This window comes from Rhipicephalus microplus, chromosome 2 (genome assembly GCF_043290135.1).
Source record: "Rhipicephalus microplus isolate Deutch F79 chromosome 2, USDA_Rmic, whole genome shotgun sequence".
Lineage (NCBI taxonomy): Eukaryota > Metazoa > Arthropoda > Arachnida > Ixodida > Ixodidae > Rhipicephalus > Rhipicephalus microplus.
This window is the reverse complement of record NC_134701.1, coordinates 17798002-17817110: the sequence shown is the minus strand read 5'-3', so window position 1 is coordinate 17817110 and position 19109 is coordinate 17798002. Positions and strand designations below refer to the sequence as shown.

Sequence of the window (19109 nt, the reverse complement as noted above, 5' to 3'; positions counted from 1 at the left end):
ATGGGTCCAGAAGCTTAGGTAGTGATCGCAAACGCATCAAGCTGGGTTTCGGAAGGAAAATGACATTGGAAAAATTGCAGTACGAGCAACCACAAGGTAATATTTATTCAAAAAAGCAAATACCAATAGCAACAAAAGAGGTTGAGAAAATAATCACCGAGGATACTAAAACAGAGTGGATGTACACAAATCTAACTCGATTGTTTGAGTTAGAGCTTGCTAAGGTACGAGTCAAATCAACCGGAAAAAGCAGACACGAACCGAAGAGATGGGGAGATAAGAAAGTTGAGAGAGCCATAGAAAAGCGTCAGGAAGCCAACAGAGAACACAGGTATCCTAAACACAGTGATGTACCAGAAGATGATATCAAAATAACATGGAATAACTTTTTGAGCTGCAGAAGAGAAGCGTGCGATTCGATCAGTGACAAGATTAGAAGAAACGGGGCCCAACGAATGGCGGAAGTAAATAAAAAGAATAGAAAGGCAGCTGCAAAGTCTTGGACCCATCTCAATTCTCTGAGTAATAAGACAAGCATGAAACAGAGGCTTATAACTACAGTTCAAGGGGTGAGACTAGAAGGTTATGAGGCAATAAAATACATAAAAACAATGATGACAGAAGTTAAAACCAAGAAAACGCTCATGCACCGTAAAATATGAAGATGGACCAATTAGCTCAGTGGATTCACTGGGACAACGAGAGTGGGAAAGAGCAGAGAAAAGGGTTCTTAATAGGACCTAATTGACCCTCACAACATCCTAATCTTGCTAATAAAAAAACTTGCACCAAACTTTAAGCAAACATTAAGGGAGGCAGCGAGCAAAGCAATATTGGATGGTGAAGCTGCCAATGGGTGCAAACTAAACAGGATGACCCTGATCTGCAAAGGAAATGAGGACAAAACTAATATAAACAACTACCGTCCTATAACAGTGACATTAGTAGTTTACAGACTGGTGATGCAAGTTGTAAAGGAAAGACTACAGACACGGTTGGAGAACGAGGGGGTGCTGGGAGAACTACAAAATGGGTTCCGTAAACGAAGGAGGTTGGTGGACAATCTGTTTTCATTGATGCAGTGTATTGACATAGCGTAAAAAGAACACAGGCCCATGTGGCTGGCATTTCTAGAAATCAAGAGAGCTTACGATAGTGTAATTCAAGAAGACATGTAGAGAATACTGGGCACACTAGATGTGGAATTTGGAATAACTAATCTTCTGAAGGATATCTATAAAAGTAACAAGGTAGTTATCAAATGGGAAGAACAGGTATCTGAACCTATGGAGATACAACGCGGACTTGAACAGCTATGTTCGTTGCCACCTTTGTTATTTATTCTGTATCTCCAAGGACTAGAAGCTAAACTAAAGGGGAGCCGACTCGGCTTCAGCCACTCTTTTGCCAAGCAAGAAAAACACATCGAAGAGTCATCACCAGCGTTTATGTATGCAGATGATATAGTATTAATAGCTGACAACAAGGAAGATCTGCAAGGATCGATAAACATCTATCGCAATGAGAGAGATCAGTTAAATATAAAGTTCAGCAGGAAAAATTCAGTAATTATGATTTGTAATGATAACAAAGGCAGTGAGCATAAAATACAGGAAGTCACGCTAGAAATAGTGCCTAAATACAAATACTTGGGCGTATGAATAAATAACGGGGCTGGGTATCCAAGAGAGCACGAAAAATACGTAATGACTAAGGGCACCAGGAATGCAGCTGTAATGAAAAATAGGGCGCTGCCGAACTGCAATAGGTATGACGTTCTGAGAGAATTGGAAAGGTGGCATGGTCCCGGATTTCACGTTCGGCAATGCGGTCTTGTGCATGAAAACTAAAGTTCGAGCAAGATTGGAAAATAAACAACGTGGCGTAGGTAGACTTGCTTTGGGAGCACACGCGAATACCCTAAAACGGGGGGTACAGGGTGACTTGGGATGAATATCGTTTGAGTGCAGAGAAGCTAACAGCAAGATAGAATTTGAAGAACATGCGCTAGGGCTAGGAAAGTTTTTAGCTACTTGTACATGAAGAACATTCATACTGAATGGAGGAAGTGAACTCGAAAACTGTCAAGCAAGTATTTGGACAACAGCAGAATTCTAAGCCAAAAGGAAACGCCCGTTAAAAAGAAAGTGAAGGAAACAGAGAGGGACATGTGGAAGTTGGGATTGCTTAAGAAATTATCACTGGGGTTCTACCGAACATTTAAACACGAAATTCCAAGGAAAAAATCAACAATAATTCTCGAGGTAGTTTACTGCTCTTCGAGGCCAGAACGGGAGTATTTCGGACCAAAACGTACAGAAAAAATTCGAAGGCACAGACACAGCACATAGCGCGTGTGGAGAGGAAGAGGAAACAGCTGAACATTTGATATTGTTTTGTAAAGGGCTCCGCCCTGTAGTCGAAGATAAAGACGTCGAATTTTCCAGAGCATTGGTGCTTACGGAGAGTAAAGGCAAAATAGACTTTAAACGAGTGGAAATAACCAGTAGAAGGCTAACTGATTGGCAGCTACAATCGAGGCGCGAGTGAAATTCAATCCTTAAACACACTGTGATAGTACTTAACTTTATGGCTAGATGGCGTGAGCCACCGCCCGATATAAATAGCACAGCCGGGTACATCCATACATCTATTCATTCATCCATCCATCCTCCAGAGACTGACGTCTATCCGAGCCACGTGGAAGCAGCTCGTTTTTCCGGCACATAGTCTGGCGGCGGGGGTGCTGTTACGCCTGGAAGTCCACACCGAACGTCATTGCCTCTGCAAAGGCAATTTGTGTCAAGGCGAGCGAGCGAGCCCACCGGACGCCATTCAGTCTGGCGCGCCTTACGCGATGCGGGGCCACATCACTCGTCCTTGATGCAACCCTGCACAGTCGCTCCGGATTTGAAGATCGTGACGCAACCTAGCGGTGGCTTCCCAGTGGAGGATTCTGACGCGACCTGGTGCCTCTAGAGAAAGCCAAGTGGTGCATCACCAGCAGCCGACTTATGCGTCAGAGAAAACATCTCGGCTCTTCGAGTCCCTGAGCTGTCGGCCCCAGTACCCAATATATAACGCAATAATAGCTAAAGTTGGGCTAGTTGGTGATTCATACTTGAGAAGTAAAAACAGCGCAAAAATATAGACAAGGACAGAGGAAGAGACGACACCTCGCTGCTTTGGCAGATAAAGCCACTTGTCTGTATGGACATCGAGATAAGTGCACCAGGGAAGTGATGGAGGCTTTTTTCATTGAAAAAGAGGGGGAAAGGTGTGTAAGCAGGCCGTGTGTGGCCCTTGGTGAAAAAGAAGTTCGATACCTGGGTTCAGCGCTGACACGTTAAAGTGATTGTTTGTTTGGGACCGTTCCGTAAGTTTTTGGCAAGTAGGAAGGCACGTTTTTTGTGTTTTTGCATGGTTGTTACACACGTGTTGATTATCAATATGAATAGGCTTGCCTCATACCTTGTTTGCTTTGATTCGCAAACGCCTTTGGTTGTTCACGTGGCCGGGTCAAATGCTTGATGTATGTGCGTGTATCTTTCAATAAAGTTTAGTTGCGAGTCAGCGCGGTGTCGTCTCTTCTTCTGCCCTTGTTTATATTTTTGCGCTGTTTTTACTTCCCGAATATATAACGCCTCTATTTCTACGCTCTACATAAACCTTGCGTTAACTCACCGTCGGCTTGTCCACTCGTCCATCAGCTTTGTGCAGAAGCAGTCACGAGCTGAGAAACATACGCTACCAAACAGCCAGTCACCTTGGCAGCGGCTTGTTTTGTGACAGCGACGCCTTCAGAACTGTGTTGGCGTAACGTCTTGTTGATCGATTTGTAGTGTTTAAAGTCCCAAAACCACCATATGATTATGAGACACACCGTAGTTGAGGGTTCCGGAAATTTCGACCACTTGGGGTTTTTAACCTGCACCCAAATCTGAGCACACGGGTCTACAACCTTCCTGCCTCCATCGGAAATGCAGCCGCCGCAGCCGGGATATGATTTCGCGACCTGCGTGTCAGCAGCCGAGTACCTTAGCCACTAGACCACCGCGGCAGGGTGGCGTCGCGCCTCGTAACAATACACGTGTGAGGCATGTCATACAATAATACATGTAAGAAGTATGATATATGTTATATGAATATAACTTGCTTATTTCTTCGTATTTGTCAGAAATGTGACTGCCCTCTAAAGAACGTTTTAGTGCTGTTAGAGCGCAGTGCCCCTCAACTGTGCATGACTGCAATGAAATTGCACCTGGCGTTTGACCAGTTTCATCGAAGACTGAATAGCACTATGCAATTGATTACCTTCGGCATGAACCCGTGCGCCTTAGAAAACATTTCAAAGTGCGAAATCGGTTTTTATTTATTCAAGAAATAGACCACCGTATATTCATACCCTTTTATTATCTTTCGAGATTTACGCAGCTGCTATTGTGCACATTCACAGATAGTGAGGTAATGTGACAATCTGTAAACCATCCACTCAAGTTTTATCTCGCATATCGTTTCGCTCTTCATAGTGCTGCTTATCATAAGGCACTGGCTAACTTTAATCTGTCTTGGTAAAATAAAGTATCTATTTTTGTTTAGAGAGAAGCTCATTCCTCTCGGTTACATTATCGTACGCGAGACTTTGATCAGCAATAAAATGCAGACAATGGTGCTCACGTCTGGGCGAAACAAATAATAGGTTCACATTATGAAGGATAAGGTGAGTGTTTAAACAAAATAAACACCAGAATACTTTCTCAAAAACACACTGAGGCTGAAAAATTTCGATTATCAGACACCGGGAACACATTTTTTGTTGATTTCAGTGTCTTGCAGTCTGCAGAAAGAAGTCACGATGAATTCCACCTTTTTTTCTGTTTCTTTTATTTTGTACTGGTTTTCGGCGTGGTATGACGCATGTCATCAAGTGGCGGGTGCATTAAATTTTCATTTGAAAGCTTTTTTTGTGTGTGTGCCGTTTTTTCCTCTAAAGAAACAAAGAAAGCCCACCTAGGCAGAGGGCAGAAAAGTACCAGTGTCATACGCTGTTCTTCGATCGCCTGACGCAAACTTGACGCATCGAACATAAGCTGACGTTAAAAGGGCCTCGGTGACCTGGCACGTCGCTTCGCTTATTGGAGAAACCCTGTGGCTTCCTATCTGCTGAGTGCTTCAAGTGCTCCCACTTTCCACTACGCCCGTTCACTCGACCCGAGATAGCTGCACTTCTACATCGGCGTCATAATAATGGCACTCAGGCGATTAAAAGACCCGTGTTAGCTCCTTTTTTCTCTCCTTTTTTCTGTTGATTTGTCTGAGCATGCGTATCACTAATTTTTAAGGCAAAAGGAACAAGCACTCGTGTATTACTGAAGAGTGAGCTTTTGTGGACTCTTGACTTAGAAAGGTAAGTGAAAAAAAAAACAATTGAAATATTTTCACTTAACAACATCGTGGCTTCTCTCCTGACAACGCATCAGCAAAAAAAGACGCGACTTTTTTTTCGAAAGTGTTTCCTTTCGTTTGCGTTTCACCTGCTCTTGCACGCGCTTCGAGGTTACTTTTCTACCATAATTCTTTCTAGAAGATGTGGTTGTTCGTCGTATGCTTCAGCGCTGAAACAAGGCGGAAAAAATTGACATATCCCACGTACAGAGGGAATCGGTGATATGCGAAGAACGAATGAGAAAGTTGATATGTCATTTTAAAGTAAGCGCAACGTTACGAAATGAAGTTAAATGATGCCATACATGACTTTCATGTCATGATTATCATGTTTAGATGTGTTGTTTACCTTCGTTGTCTATTCACGTCAAGTGATACCAAATTTAGTATATGTGTAGCTAGCGAAACGACCGCGAGCACGCTATGAGCGTGATAGGTTGTCATGTTCTTACATGACACGTGCGTCAGGATTATCATGTTTGCACCAGTCATACACTTTCGTCATCCACTGACGTCGCGTAACACCAAATTTGGTATATGTGGAGCTAGCAAAACGGCTGCGAGCGCATCATGAAGGACCCAATATACTCCAATGTAGCGTTGACGAGCGCGCACGCTGGCCCAGCGAGACTACGTTAGCAGAACGCGAGCACTCTATATATAGTCTGACGCCAGGCGCAATCGGCGTGACCAGCGTCCGTCAGCGCGGCCCGACGGCAACCTGTGCGAAATGCGACATGCTGAAGTTTGCTCTGATGCGTTACCAAGACAACACTGTGTCTCCCTCTTTTCATGACGGAGGGTCGCCTGACGCGCTGAAATACACATAAATCAAAGCCATGTACCAAATTTGGTATAAGTGAAGCTAGTGAAACGGCTTATTGGCCCCCAGCACATCATTAGCGGGGCATGTAGTCATGTTGTTACATGACACGCATCTCATGATTATCATGTTTGCACCAGTCACATACCTACGTCATCCGTTCACGTACCGTAATACTAATTTTGGTATATGTCACGCTAGCAAAACCGCCACGAGCGCATCACGAGCTTGGGATGTAGTCATGTCGTTACATGACATGCATGTGATGATTTTGATTTTCATGTTAGGGTCTGTCGTTTGTGTTCGCCATGCAATCATGTCATACCATGCCAGTTTTACAACATGTCACGTGGACGAAACCAGCGCCAGAGCTGCAGGGCCATGAAATGTAAATCATGACATTCATGACCTCTATTAACAATTTTCATGTTACACAGTAAAAGTTTTACACCCAGAAGGGTGTAAATGAGCTTGTCCCGTGGACGACACCCTAAGGGTGTTAATTCAGCACCCTTAGGATAGGGTGTACATGTAAAAAACTGTAGGGTGTTAAAAAACACCCTTAAGGAAGGGTGCCTTCGATGTCCTTCACTTTTTTAGCACCCTCTGAGGAGGGTGCGAGAAGGGTGCACAAGGGTGTTGAGTGCCCATGGCAGGGATGCCAGTATTCTTTTAGACTGCACTAATTGATATCAGCATGCACGGATTACACACTACTTGAAGAAAGTGGTCCTGATTATCAATGGTGCGCCACCTGTCGAGCTCCATTCATTGCGTGTGGGCAAAAATATAAACACGTACAATCGTGTATGAACTTGTGCTGCAATCTATATATACTTCACAGTATATGCATAATGCGCATTACAGAAAACGAAGCCTTGCTGCCCTTGCATATTGCATTTATTTAATAGGCAAATAAAACTTATAAACTTTTCTTCTGCCACACAACTTTTTCACCAGATGTGTAACATGTTCACGTATACGTACACTACACATGCAACACCTCAAATGTTTATATTATTTTCAGTTTCACTTTATGGACAATTCTTTGCAACATACAATTGCACTGGTTTTAGTTTAGTATACTGCTTCAAGTACATAGAGACTACAAATGAAATACACGCTAATATATCCCTATAATTCTTTTAGGTATCTACAATTCCAGTGGTTTCCAGTTTAATAATCCTTCATGTACACAATCGGTTAATAGGAATGAAATACAGGCAAATATATACTTATAATTCTTTCAAATATATACAATCACCATGATTTCACTATATATGACTTCATGTACACAATTGTCCCCAAGCAGTGATGCACACAAAAATATATACGGATAGTGTTTTCAAATGTATACAATCACAGTGGTTTAAGCTTTGTATTCTTGAATGTATAACAATTGGTTATGAGAAATGATGTACATGCAAACATATACGGGTTTTTGCACATATAACTTTAGCGAATACTTAAAAAAACAATACAATGATCACAAACAGAATAAGCTAAAAACGAACACAAAACTAAGTCAGGACACATAAAAAACAAAAGAGGTAATGCATAATTATGGCTAATGACACAGCTGGGTCACTTTATGCCAAATGTCCCAGCCATTTTGGCAACCATCTCAAATGTATTCGAAAAACTCTTGCTGCATTGAAAATAGTGAACTTCTGGAATATTTAGGAGTGGAAAAATATTTGGTCACGTGGCTGCCTTCTGAACTTCCTGGAATGCCGTCTAGGTGTTGTATGTGAAAATTTTTATTTTAACAGCACCGCTCCTTCTTTCTATACGAAACTCGGTCTACGTGTTATGTAACAAGACTCTAATTTGGGCGAGTTGGTTCATCGTGGTTGTGTGCAAGTCACAGCACGACAACTTCAGGAAGAGACAGAAAGGACAGAAAAGAGCACCGACTGTCAACTGAATTTAATGAATGCGCTACGAGCGCTTTTATACGGAGTACAAGAACCGTGTTCATGCGCGACGACACGTGTGAGCACTACAAAATAATCTTAACTGTGAAAAGAATACTCCCTCTCGGAAAGGATAAGTTAATGTGTAGTGATGCACTGATCATTGGTTAACCTTATAAAAATACGTCTACAAACGTTAAATTGGCATCTAGTAAACCTAATCTCGTGACGAATGGTGCAAGATTGACTATTCCTGTTGCTGTTTAGTACACACACTTTTGAAAGCTTGCAAGGGGTGGAAAAACACGTTAATATTATATCTGCTGTCTATTTTTTTAATTGTGAGACACGTGATGTGGTATAACATGCAATGGTTTTGGTCATTGTTTTTGTTGGTCCTGTCTTCTTCAACTTTACTTTCTGCAGGAGGGTTTTGCAAACGGGCGTGATGATTTTGTTGGGACATTCAGCGTCTTTTAGTCTTTTATTCTGGTTTTTAAGCCTGACCTCACGCTTGTGCTAACATGACTTCTGAAGGGTGGCCTGAATACATGTGGTATCAACTCCTCTCTCTACTAATTTTGAATGCCCACTATCAAAAGGCAGAACATTTTTAGCACTCCTGGGCTGATAGCACCAGCCAATACCTCAACAGCATCATCACACTTGTTTGCGAAACCCTCCTGCAGAAAGTAAAGTTAAAGGAAACAGGACCAAAAGAAAAAGAGAATGACCAATGACCTTTGCATGTTACAGGGTACTACGTACATAAGGTGTCTCACAATTTTTGGAAAGAGCCAGCAGATTTGACATTGTTGTTTTCCACCCCTTGCAAGCTTTCAAAAGTGCATGTACTTACATCAACAGGAATAGTCAATCTTGCATTATTTGTCACTAGAATAGGTTTACTGAATGCCAATCTAATGTGTATTAGATACCGCTAACATGTGGAAAAGTAAACATAGGACAAACTGGGAAATGCTTTAATGATCAAGCAAGACAGCATGCTTTAAATGTTATGAAGGGCTATAGTAGTCTTATGGCCGGACACCGTAAAGAATGTAAGTGTAGTCCTAGGTTTCATAAAACACGGTTTTTGAAAAAAAAGCAAGCAGAAAAAATGAGACATTTTAGAGCTCTTTATCAGGAAGGCCAAGGTGCAATGCATCAGTACATCATCACTTATCTTTTCCGAAAAGAGTATTCTTTTCTCGGTTAAAATTATTTTGTCATGGTTACACATGTGTTGTTGCAGATGAGCTCTGTTCTTGTGCTCAGTATAAAAACGCTCGTAGCACCTTCAATAAAATTCAGTGTACAGCACTCTTTCCTGTCCTTTTTGCGATAAGATTTTTATTATAGAAAGAATCTCATTTTCTTTAAATTTAGGTATAATGATGAGTTTTCATTGTATCGCAACATGGAGCAAATTGCATCTCAATACGGACGAAAATCACGATTTCGTGAAATTCATGATATTTTCTCGTATATTTCAGCAGCTTAGAGGTCTAAAGATATTTTTTCCTCAAAATATACCTTCTGTGGAGTAAGTATTCGCTGCTCAGATATTTATACAAAGTGCAATATTGCAATAAAAATGCAAACATAACACATTTTGGCTTTATTCTTGGAAGCGAATGTGGCTAAAAAATTGCACTAATACTATTGAGCTTCAAATACCTTACAGAAGCACATTTACTTAAGGGGTAGACCAAATTCGCTTTAAAAAAGTAAGCGGTAGTTTTAAAAAAAAGTTTTCCACAAACAGCACACAGACGGCATTATGCCAGGAAGTTATAAGCCAGCCACATCAACAAAACTTTTTTCTCGCTGAAATATTTTAGCAGTTCACTGTTTTCAACGCAGTAAGTCAGCACATTTTTTTTCAAATACATTTCAGATGGTCGCCAAAGTGGCTGGGACGTTTGGCTTGGAATGGTCCAGCTATATTAAAGCAAAATAACTTACACAAATAACAATATTTGTTCATCTACCATGACCACACTAGAAAAAGTTGTTCAGACATTGTGACACTAAAATTTTCAGCGTCTTACTGCCTGAACAACTTCTTTGATAAACTCCAAACTCACGCCGAGAAAAAGCCGCTCAATCACGGTGGTTTTTGAAGGCCTTGCGACCGTAGACAATGTTGAAAATAAAAAAAATCAACTCATCAGTGCTGTCACACCTTATTCGTCATTACTGACACGGAAGATTTTTCGGTAATCCACGTGGAGGTTCAGGAACTAGGCTTGCTCTAGGCTGTGGCCGGGGTAGACTACACAGGACGTCAGCGGCACCATCTCATCCTGTAATAAGAGCAAATATGACTTCTTATAAAAGGATGTTTGTGCTGTTCTGGCAGCACAATATATAGAAGAATGTGTTGTGTGTATCCTTTGAAATGACCTGTAATTGACATTATTTATTTATTTATTTGTAGATACTACAATCCCAAATGAGGGATTATAGCAGGGTGGGAAGTACAATCATAAATATTCCTAGGTGAACAAGAACAAAAATACGGAAGCAAAGTACAGTTCTCGGAATTACAAAAAAAAAGGGAAAAACTGATATACAAAATTCACGAATACATGATCAACCATGGCGACAAAATACAATTCAAAATGTACAGGATAATAAATATTCCAGAAACAGAGTCACATACGCAAGGATTGGAAAAAACACGGGTGATAATTCTACAGAATTTCAAATGTATACACATATATACATACATATACATACACACATATGCACACATATATATTATGCAGTTAAACAAAAGGCAAACTTTTCAAGTGATGGCTGTAAAACAACGTCATTAGTTAGGTTGTTCCATTCCCCGACTGTTCTCGGGAAAAATGAATACGTGAAGCAGTTATTGCGTGTTTGAAAGGGCGTAATGGAGAGGTTATGGCGATGCCTTGTCGGATACCCAGAGGAGAAAGACAATAATTTGCTAGTGTCTATCTTATAGTGCTTCTTAATTAGTTGATATAAAAATTTGAGACGAGAAATTCGGTTTCTTTCAGTTATTGGTGGAAGATTAGCTCTCGCTAGCAGTGCACTAACAGATGTGCGACCATAACTGTTGTATATAAAACGGGCTGCCTTTCTTTGTATTTTTTCAATCTTCTTTTTATTAGTCAACGTAAAAGGATCCCATATAACGACTGCATAATCTAGAATGGGTAGAACTGTTGATTTGTACGCCAGCAAGCGCACAGTGGGAGTGGAGTGCTTGAGAACTCTCCTAAGAAATGAAAGTCTTGTGTTAGCACAAGCTGCAACATAATCGATATGTTTATTCCACGTCAAGTTGTTTGTAATGTAAACCCCTAGATACTTGTAATACTGCACCTCAGCAAGGTATATATTGTTACAGCAATATTGGAACAAGAGGGGCTCTTTTTTGTGTGAAATGCGCATAAATACGGTTTTTTCAAAGTTTATGGGCATCTGCCAACTGTCGCACCAAGATTTAACTTTTTGAAATTCGGCATTTAACTTTATTTGGTCATTAGAATTTTTTATCTCGGAGTAAATAACGCAGTCTTCTGCATAGAGTTTTATGTTAACGGGTATGTCATTCACAATGTCATTTATATATAAAAGAAAAAGAAGCGGTCCAAGTACCGAACCCTGGGGACGCCAGATTCCACAGAAACCCTCTCAGAGCATTTATCTTTAAATACAACATATTGCTGACGGCTATGAAGGTAAGATAAAATCCATTTAGTTAACTGCTTGTTTTTGAGTATGTTGTCTAGTTTGAAAATTAATTTTTTGTGAGAAACCTTATCAAACGCCTTTGAAAAATCCATAAAAATCGCGTCAGTCTGCTCACCATTATTAATTGTCAATGCAAAATCGTAAACGGTCTGAACTAACTGGGTACAAGTAGAGTAGCCTCTTCTGAATCCATGTTGAGACTCGGATAGGGCATTATGAGCAGTTAGAAATTCCGAAATATGATTATGAACTATATGCTCGAGCAACTTACAAACTGTTGCCAATAGTGATATTGGCCTATAATTACTAATTTCATCTTTCTTACCCTTTTTATGAAGTGGTTTCACTTTGGCTGTCCTCCAATCGATTGGCAGCTGTCCTTCTTTCAACGATTTTGTAAAAAGAATGCAAAGATATTTGGCGACCCATTCAGCGTACCTTTTGAGAAAGGCATTGGGTATTTCGTCAGCACCACCAGATTTTTTTACATCAAGTTTCAAGAGCATGTTGAAAATTCCCTTTTCACTTACGGTAATGTCAGGCATCGGCGGTAATGGTGACACAAAATTAGGCAGTTTGCCATCATCATTAGTAAAGCAGGACTGAAACTGCCTATTGAATGCATTTGCGATTTTTGTGGCATCAGTAATTTGGACACCATTAATGGTAAAAGCATCCACATCAGTATAAGATGGGGAAATTGCTTGCCAAAACTTCTGCGGCGAACTAGTAATGAAACTAGGTAATGAAACTGAAAAATATTTGTCTTTGTCAGCTGCAACTTGCGTTTTAACTTTGTGAGACAAATCTGAAATTTTGGATTCCAGGTTTACGCAGTCGCCTACAGATCGACGTTTTTTCTTTAACCTCTTTAATTTCCTCTGCAAATGTATAGTAGAACGACTTATCCAGGCATTCACACGTTTGTTTTTCTTGCGTATCAATGGCACAAATTGTTCAATACATTCATGTACAAGTTTCGTAAAAGAAGCCCAAAGATTGTGAACATTTGCATCACTGCGAGAGAAATTATCTAGATGAAACGAAAGCACGTCTATTATAGCTTCGTCATCGGCTCTGGAAAAGTTTCGAAAATACGAAGCTTCGTTAGCTTTGTCGACTTTAACATTGCTGAGGCTAAGGAAGACGGCCTGATGATCGGAAATTCCTGGCATGATTTGAGATGTGGCGTTCTCGAAAATGCTACCGCTTACGAAGAAAAGATCTAGTAGAGTCTTACTGCTATCCTGAATTCTTGTGAAGCCTTCAACAACTTGAGTAAGGTCAAAGGCAAAAGCAATATCAAGCATTGCCTCTCCTACCTTGTCATTACGAATTTTGGGGGACATTGTTAGCCAGTCAACATCAGGCAAATTGAAATCACCAGATAGGATTATCCGATCATCAGGTTTGACATGGTCACATAAATACTCCTTCAACACATCCATGGTAGAAGCATCAGAGTTAGGGGGTCTGTACATGGCACCAACAATATACCTAAGGCCGCCACTATAGGCTTTGCAGAATAAACACTCAATGTAGGCAACTTCAGGCATCAAGAATACGTTAAGCGCACTTTTGTAGATTATACAAACTCCACCACCCCTACTACCACGGTCTTTCCTGTAAACTCGGTATCCTGATGGAACGAATTCACTATCGTATATTTCATCACTGAGCCATGTCTCAGTCAGTATAACAATATCAGGATCGTTAGCAATAATTAGCCCCTCAAGCTCTGTGCTTTTATTGACTACGCTCCTACAATTGATGTTAAGAAGTTTCAAGAATCGATCATCATTTTGCCTTTGTCAAACCCGCCTATCACTTTTCAACTGAAAGCGGCATTTCTTGTCACTGTCCCAACCGTACATAACGCCGTTTACACTTAGCTTATCATAGATAAGCTTTACCTTAGCCCCTTTTTCCTTTTCGTCTTGAGCAGTTTTCCGAAGCATCCTTCGCTGCTCACGGACATGATGCGAAAAATCTTCCGCAATAGACAATAAAGTGCCTTTAAGTTTATGCGAAACTTTTAAAATTGACAGCTTTTCTTTATAATCCAGACACTTTATTACAATTGGACGATTTTTATTTTCCATACTGCGGCCTAACCTATGGATTCGCTCAATGCTGACCGCTTTGAGTCCCAGTTTTTCTTCTACAATGTCCTTATTCATGTGTCTCATTCTTGGGTTCATAAAGACCATAGATGATTAGGTTATTTCGGCGACTCCTATTTTCTAAATCATCTACTTTGTCCCTAAGCGCCACGAAGTTTTTATCAAGGTGGGACATTTGGTCTTCTAAGTCTTTAATCTTATCGCCCAATGTGGCAAGACTAGACTGCTGTTTCTCCAATGCCTCCATTCTGTCGCTTACTGATGACAATTTCTTTTCTATCTTCTCATGAGAAGATTGCATAGATGTCATGGTTTCCATTATTTTTTCTTGTCCAGCCAGTAACTCACGCAACGTATCACTTTGGGAGGGACCGGGGTTTGTTTCAATGTCGCCACAAAATAATAAACTTTTTGCTAGGGTGAAAATATAAGTAACAACATTTAGTACAAAGTGTGGGCAAGGCAGCAGCAACAAATAAGGGTTGTCACTACGAAAACAATGCGATGGCCGGTTATCACCAACCTGCAGAACGAAGCAGAAGGGATTACTGAGCATCCCGCCGGTAGTGCTGCTGCCTGGCCCACTGGGGTGGCTCGCCGGTTCACGCCCTTTTGTAGCTTCCAAGATGGACACGTGATGTGACGTCACCGAAGATGGTCGCAATGACCATCTTGCGGTGTGAGGACTTTTGATGCTGCTGATACCGTAGTCGGCAAGCGGCGATGGCTCCGGTCCATATCTGCGTAGCAGTTCGGCTTGCTTGATTCCAGGGAGGCAGCCGCGCTGTGATAGCCGAATTTTTTGAAGCACAGCCAAAACCTGAAGAACGAAGCAGAAGGGATTACTGAGCATCCCGCCGGTAGTGCTGCTGCCTGGCCCACTGGGGTGGCTCGCCGGTTCACGCCCTTTTGTAGCTTCCAAGATGGACACGTGATGTGACGTCACCGAAGATGGTCGCAATGGCCATCTTGCGGTGTGAGGACTTTTGATGCTGCTGATACCGTAGTCGGCAAGCGGCGATGGCTCCGGTCCATATCTGCGTAGCAGTTCGGCTTGCTTGATTCCAGGGAGGCAGCCGCGCTGTGATAGCCGAATTTCTTGAAGCACAGCCAAAACCTGAAGAACGAAGCAGAAGGGATTACTGAGCATCCCGCCGGTAGTGCTGCTGCCTGGCCCACTCTGAACTCGAAGCATACAACCCATACATTATAATAATTTTGTATGATAAAGATAAGAGTTTTCCAGCATACAGCAAATTCCCGAATTGAGGTGAAGTGTAAGACTACAGCTCAAAAATGGCACTTACGAAAGCCTGAACTCACTTAAGAATCAAATTCCTTCTAGGGTAGTGAGCCAGTGTGAAAAACAATTCCTAAAGTACAACGTTCAGAACATGTAGCATTAATCGAAACGCACAAGAAACTTACCTCTTCATGTAAAAACAGTGAAGGCATCTCTGCTTTCTCTTTTACATGAGAACAAATGATCTTGGGCGTGGCTCTAGCGAAGAGGTCTGCAAAAAAAGTAAAAGATTTACTGACTTTAATCACGCCTCTAGCAATATGAGGATTGTGACAATTCAGCAATCAGTGCAATGCCGACTGCCTCTATAAGGGCATCAAAAATGAACAATTTTCTCGTTCTTTCTACCCTCACAAGAAGCTCCGTCAATGGCATCTAATCCAAATTTGACGCTGTGCTTCCTATTTGCCTGCTTTCTGGACGTAGGGCTGCGAACGTGTATTTTGTGCACCTAATCTAGCACAGAAATTGGTCATCTATAATTCAATCATCTTAATTCATTGTAATTTGATAAAACATGTGATAGCTCGTCCAGTTTTTAAAGAGTTGCGGGCCTGCAATAGGCACTGCCTAGAACGTATGAAAGTATTTCTTTTAAAAAAATTCTTCAAAACTTGCTTTCAGAAAAAGCGTCTGGCATATTTCGACAACCAAGCCCATCCTCTAATGGCAAACAGGGGCACGCTATTAGCGATTATTGACCACGGGATTTACAAACGTAACCCGTGCCTAAATACTCAGTTAAACACAATCAAGCAAGTAAGAGCGCTCGAACGACACCAACGCGCGCGCACGCCGACTACGTTGCCGCAGCCATGGCTTGTGCTAGAGCTGTGACTGTGTATACGTGACTGTGGGAGCACATAGCTCCCACAGTCACGTATACTGTCTCGATTCTGTTATTTCATTTCATTTCATTTATTTACTCTCAAGGCCGAAGCATTACAGAGAGGAGCGGGTATACATCGTACAGAAAATCAGGAAATACAGCAAATCAAAATTATATGCGCACAATGGCGGTCTGAAAACCATAAAAGAAAAGAAAAACTGCGTGATGTGAAGAAGAGGCAGGGTGGTTGTAACAACAATGTTCAACATGGTTGCGTCTTTGAATGACACGCGCACACAAAAAAACTAACAAAAGAAAACACAGCGTGACTTAAGTGGCGAATTTACGCGAAATGGTTAGAGAGGGCGTTTTTAAACAAAGTGAGGTCAGTGATAGCAGCGATAGGGGCGGGAAGGTGGTTCCACTCATTTGCAGTTTTCGGGATGAATGATTCAAAATATAAAATCGTGCGGGCGCTAGGAACGCCCACTTTAAACTGATGATCGTTGCGTGAGGAAACGTACGATGGGGGCTGGAAAAGAGTGTTGCTAAAAGACGGAATACAATGAAAGATCTTATGGAACAGGCAAAGGCGAGATATTTTACGCCGCAGTGAGAGAGTGGGTAAGTGAAGATTGGCTTTCATCGAGGTAACACTGGACGTGCGAAGGTAGTTTGACATGACAAAACGTGCCGAGCGATTTTGAACCACCTCGATGCTGTCAGCGAGGTAATTGGTATGTGGATCCCAGACTGATGACGCGTACTCGAGTTTGGGTCGGACTAATGTTTGATAAAGCAGAAGTTTAGGGTTAGTCGGAGCCAAAGAAAAGTTTCTGCGCAGATAACCTAACGTGCGATTCGCATTGTTTGTAATATAATCGACATGCGTGTTCCAAGAGAGATTGTTAGAAATATACACTCCAAGGTACTTGTAGGACGAAACCAGATCGAGATTGCTGTGGTTAAGTGTGTAGTCACACGGTACATTATGAGAAATACAACGGGAAATTCGCATAGCCTTGCATTTAGTAACGTTTAGCTTCATTAACCATGCGTCGCACCATGATGAAATGTGATCCAGGTCTGTTTGAAGGGCAAGATTATCTGTGTTAGTCCGGATTTCACGGTAAATTACGCAGTCATCGGTAATAGTTTAATAGTAAATATAACGCCGAACGTTATCGCAGATGAAAGCAAAGCACGAAAACAGCAAACAGAAACGAGGGAAAACAACGCACGGCGATGGCCACAACAACGCGCCTTTGGAAGTCTACTAGATCTTTCCCTGTTGCTGGTGACACGTGTCCTAAGTATTTTAAAAGACCGACGCGCACGTGCTGGGAGCATCGCGGCATATCAGCACCTCATGCTATACCGTCTTGAAGCAAAAAAAAAGCCATTTCGTACAGTACACCTCTGTACATAAATTTTTCTTTTTCTTTCTTTTTTTACGCTTACACCTACAGAAGCACGCTGCACATTTGAGTATTATTAGAAATGTTATTACGATGTAGCCTAAAGCGCATCTTGAAACAATATCAATCACTTTGAGCACTGTTTAATATCAATCACTTTGAGCACTGTAGAGACAATGTGCGATCAGCAACGAATCGCGCCCTTGTTAAGTGATCACATCACTCACTGAATGAGTGATGCAGGCACTTACACAACATCGCGCATAGCAGTGTGAACTCGTTAAGTCACACGTTTAATCGGGCATCTGCAAGAGGCCCACGAACGTATGCTGTTGGTAAATGGCTGGCAGCCTACTTCGGCTGCTGTAGGCGCCCAGCTAGCGCTGTATGATTACTACCTACGAAAACAGTACACTCACCGTTAACAGGTCCACGTTGTCCGTGTCCGCCACTCCATGAATATTCCTTAATCCGAGCGTCACATCGAACACGGTGTCATGCGTGACCACCATTGAAGATGCACCTGTTCGCTAGAACTTGCACAGCGACCAAGACCCCGACCAACGCAACGCATTTGAAAGACTGATGAGACAGAGAGGGCAACGTTAAGAGAGAGAAGAAGGAGGCACTGGCGGCGGCGCCGCAGCTGTCGGCGCAGGTGCTCGGGGTGACGCAACTATTCGCTCATCTACACCGCCGTTGGGGGGCCAACGCTGGCCGGGGTGAGCGGGGGGGGGGGGGGAACTGGAAACCCGCCAAGACGGCGCCGAAAGGCAAACGCTATGGCTCATATGGCGTACGGCGGTTCGACGCAGAAGGAAATCGAATTGCGCTTCAAGAATGACTCCTTGTAAATGGCAACTCTCCTTCCAGCCAGCCGCACAGCGACGCAGGTTGTTTACCAGCCTCGGGTTCTTTGAGTATTTCGACGGAATGCGATTGCAGTGGGCGAAAAATAGTGAAGCAAAACTTGCGGAAAACAAAGTGCACCATGGAATGGCCAGAAACAATAATTATTTCAGACTCGGTGGCATTAGCGGGAGAGCGTCGCTACACCTTTTTCCAGAGGAATTTCTTTTCGCATTGTCTGTGTCTGGCAATTCCGAGTATGGTGCCGCAAACACTGAATGCGTAGTCGAAGCTGGAAAAAAATAATCCACAGTTGCGGATGTTTAGAAGGCTTGTCACGCACCACGAAACGTGCCGAGGTTGTTAACAAACTTCTTGCTGACCACATGATCAGCACATATTTCCATATGGTTGCCTAATCAGCTAGCTAAGCACCTGTAGCAAAGGTAGGGCACGTTCTTGTTAAACGTTGTTAATATAAGCGATGGTTGTGCATAAGTGCAGTGACAGCTTTCCGTGTGAATTGGTCATAACCTACGTTTTCGAGCGTAGAAGCGCCTCAGCGGACCTAATCAGCTACCACAGCAAGTTAGTAAGCAATGATGAGGTACGAAAATGTGCAGCTGTTTTCCATGTACTGAATAGTCCGTGTACAGTTCGTTGACCACCGC

At 42.2% G+C, this 19109-nt stretch overlaps 1 protein-coding gene and 1 long non-coding RNA gene across 5 annotated transcripts in view; both read right to left on the bottom strand.

Moving 5' to 3' along the window:
• The window catches only part of LOC119169192 (FMRFamide receptor-like), a 1338388-nt gene that overhangs the window by 1041183 nt on the left and 278096 nt on the right, over nucleotides 1–19109 (bottom strand). The window lies entirely within an intron of this gene.
• Nucleotides 7151–18144, bottom strand: LOC142796171 (uncharacterized). Its single transcript, XR_012893593.1, has 3 exons — nucleotides 18009–18144; nucleotides 15468–15553; nucleotides 7151–10493 (listed from the first exon to the last, which is right to left on the bottom strand). It is a non-coding gene; the product is annotated as an uncharacterized LOC142796171 (long non-coding RNA).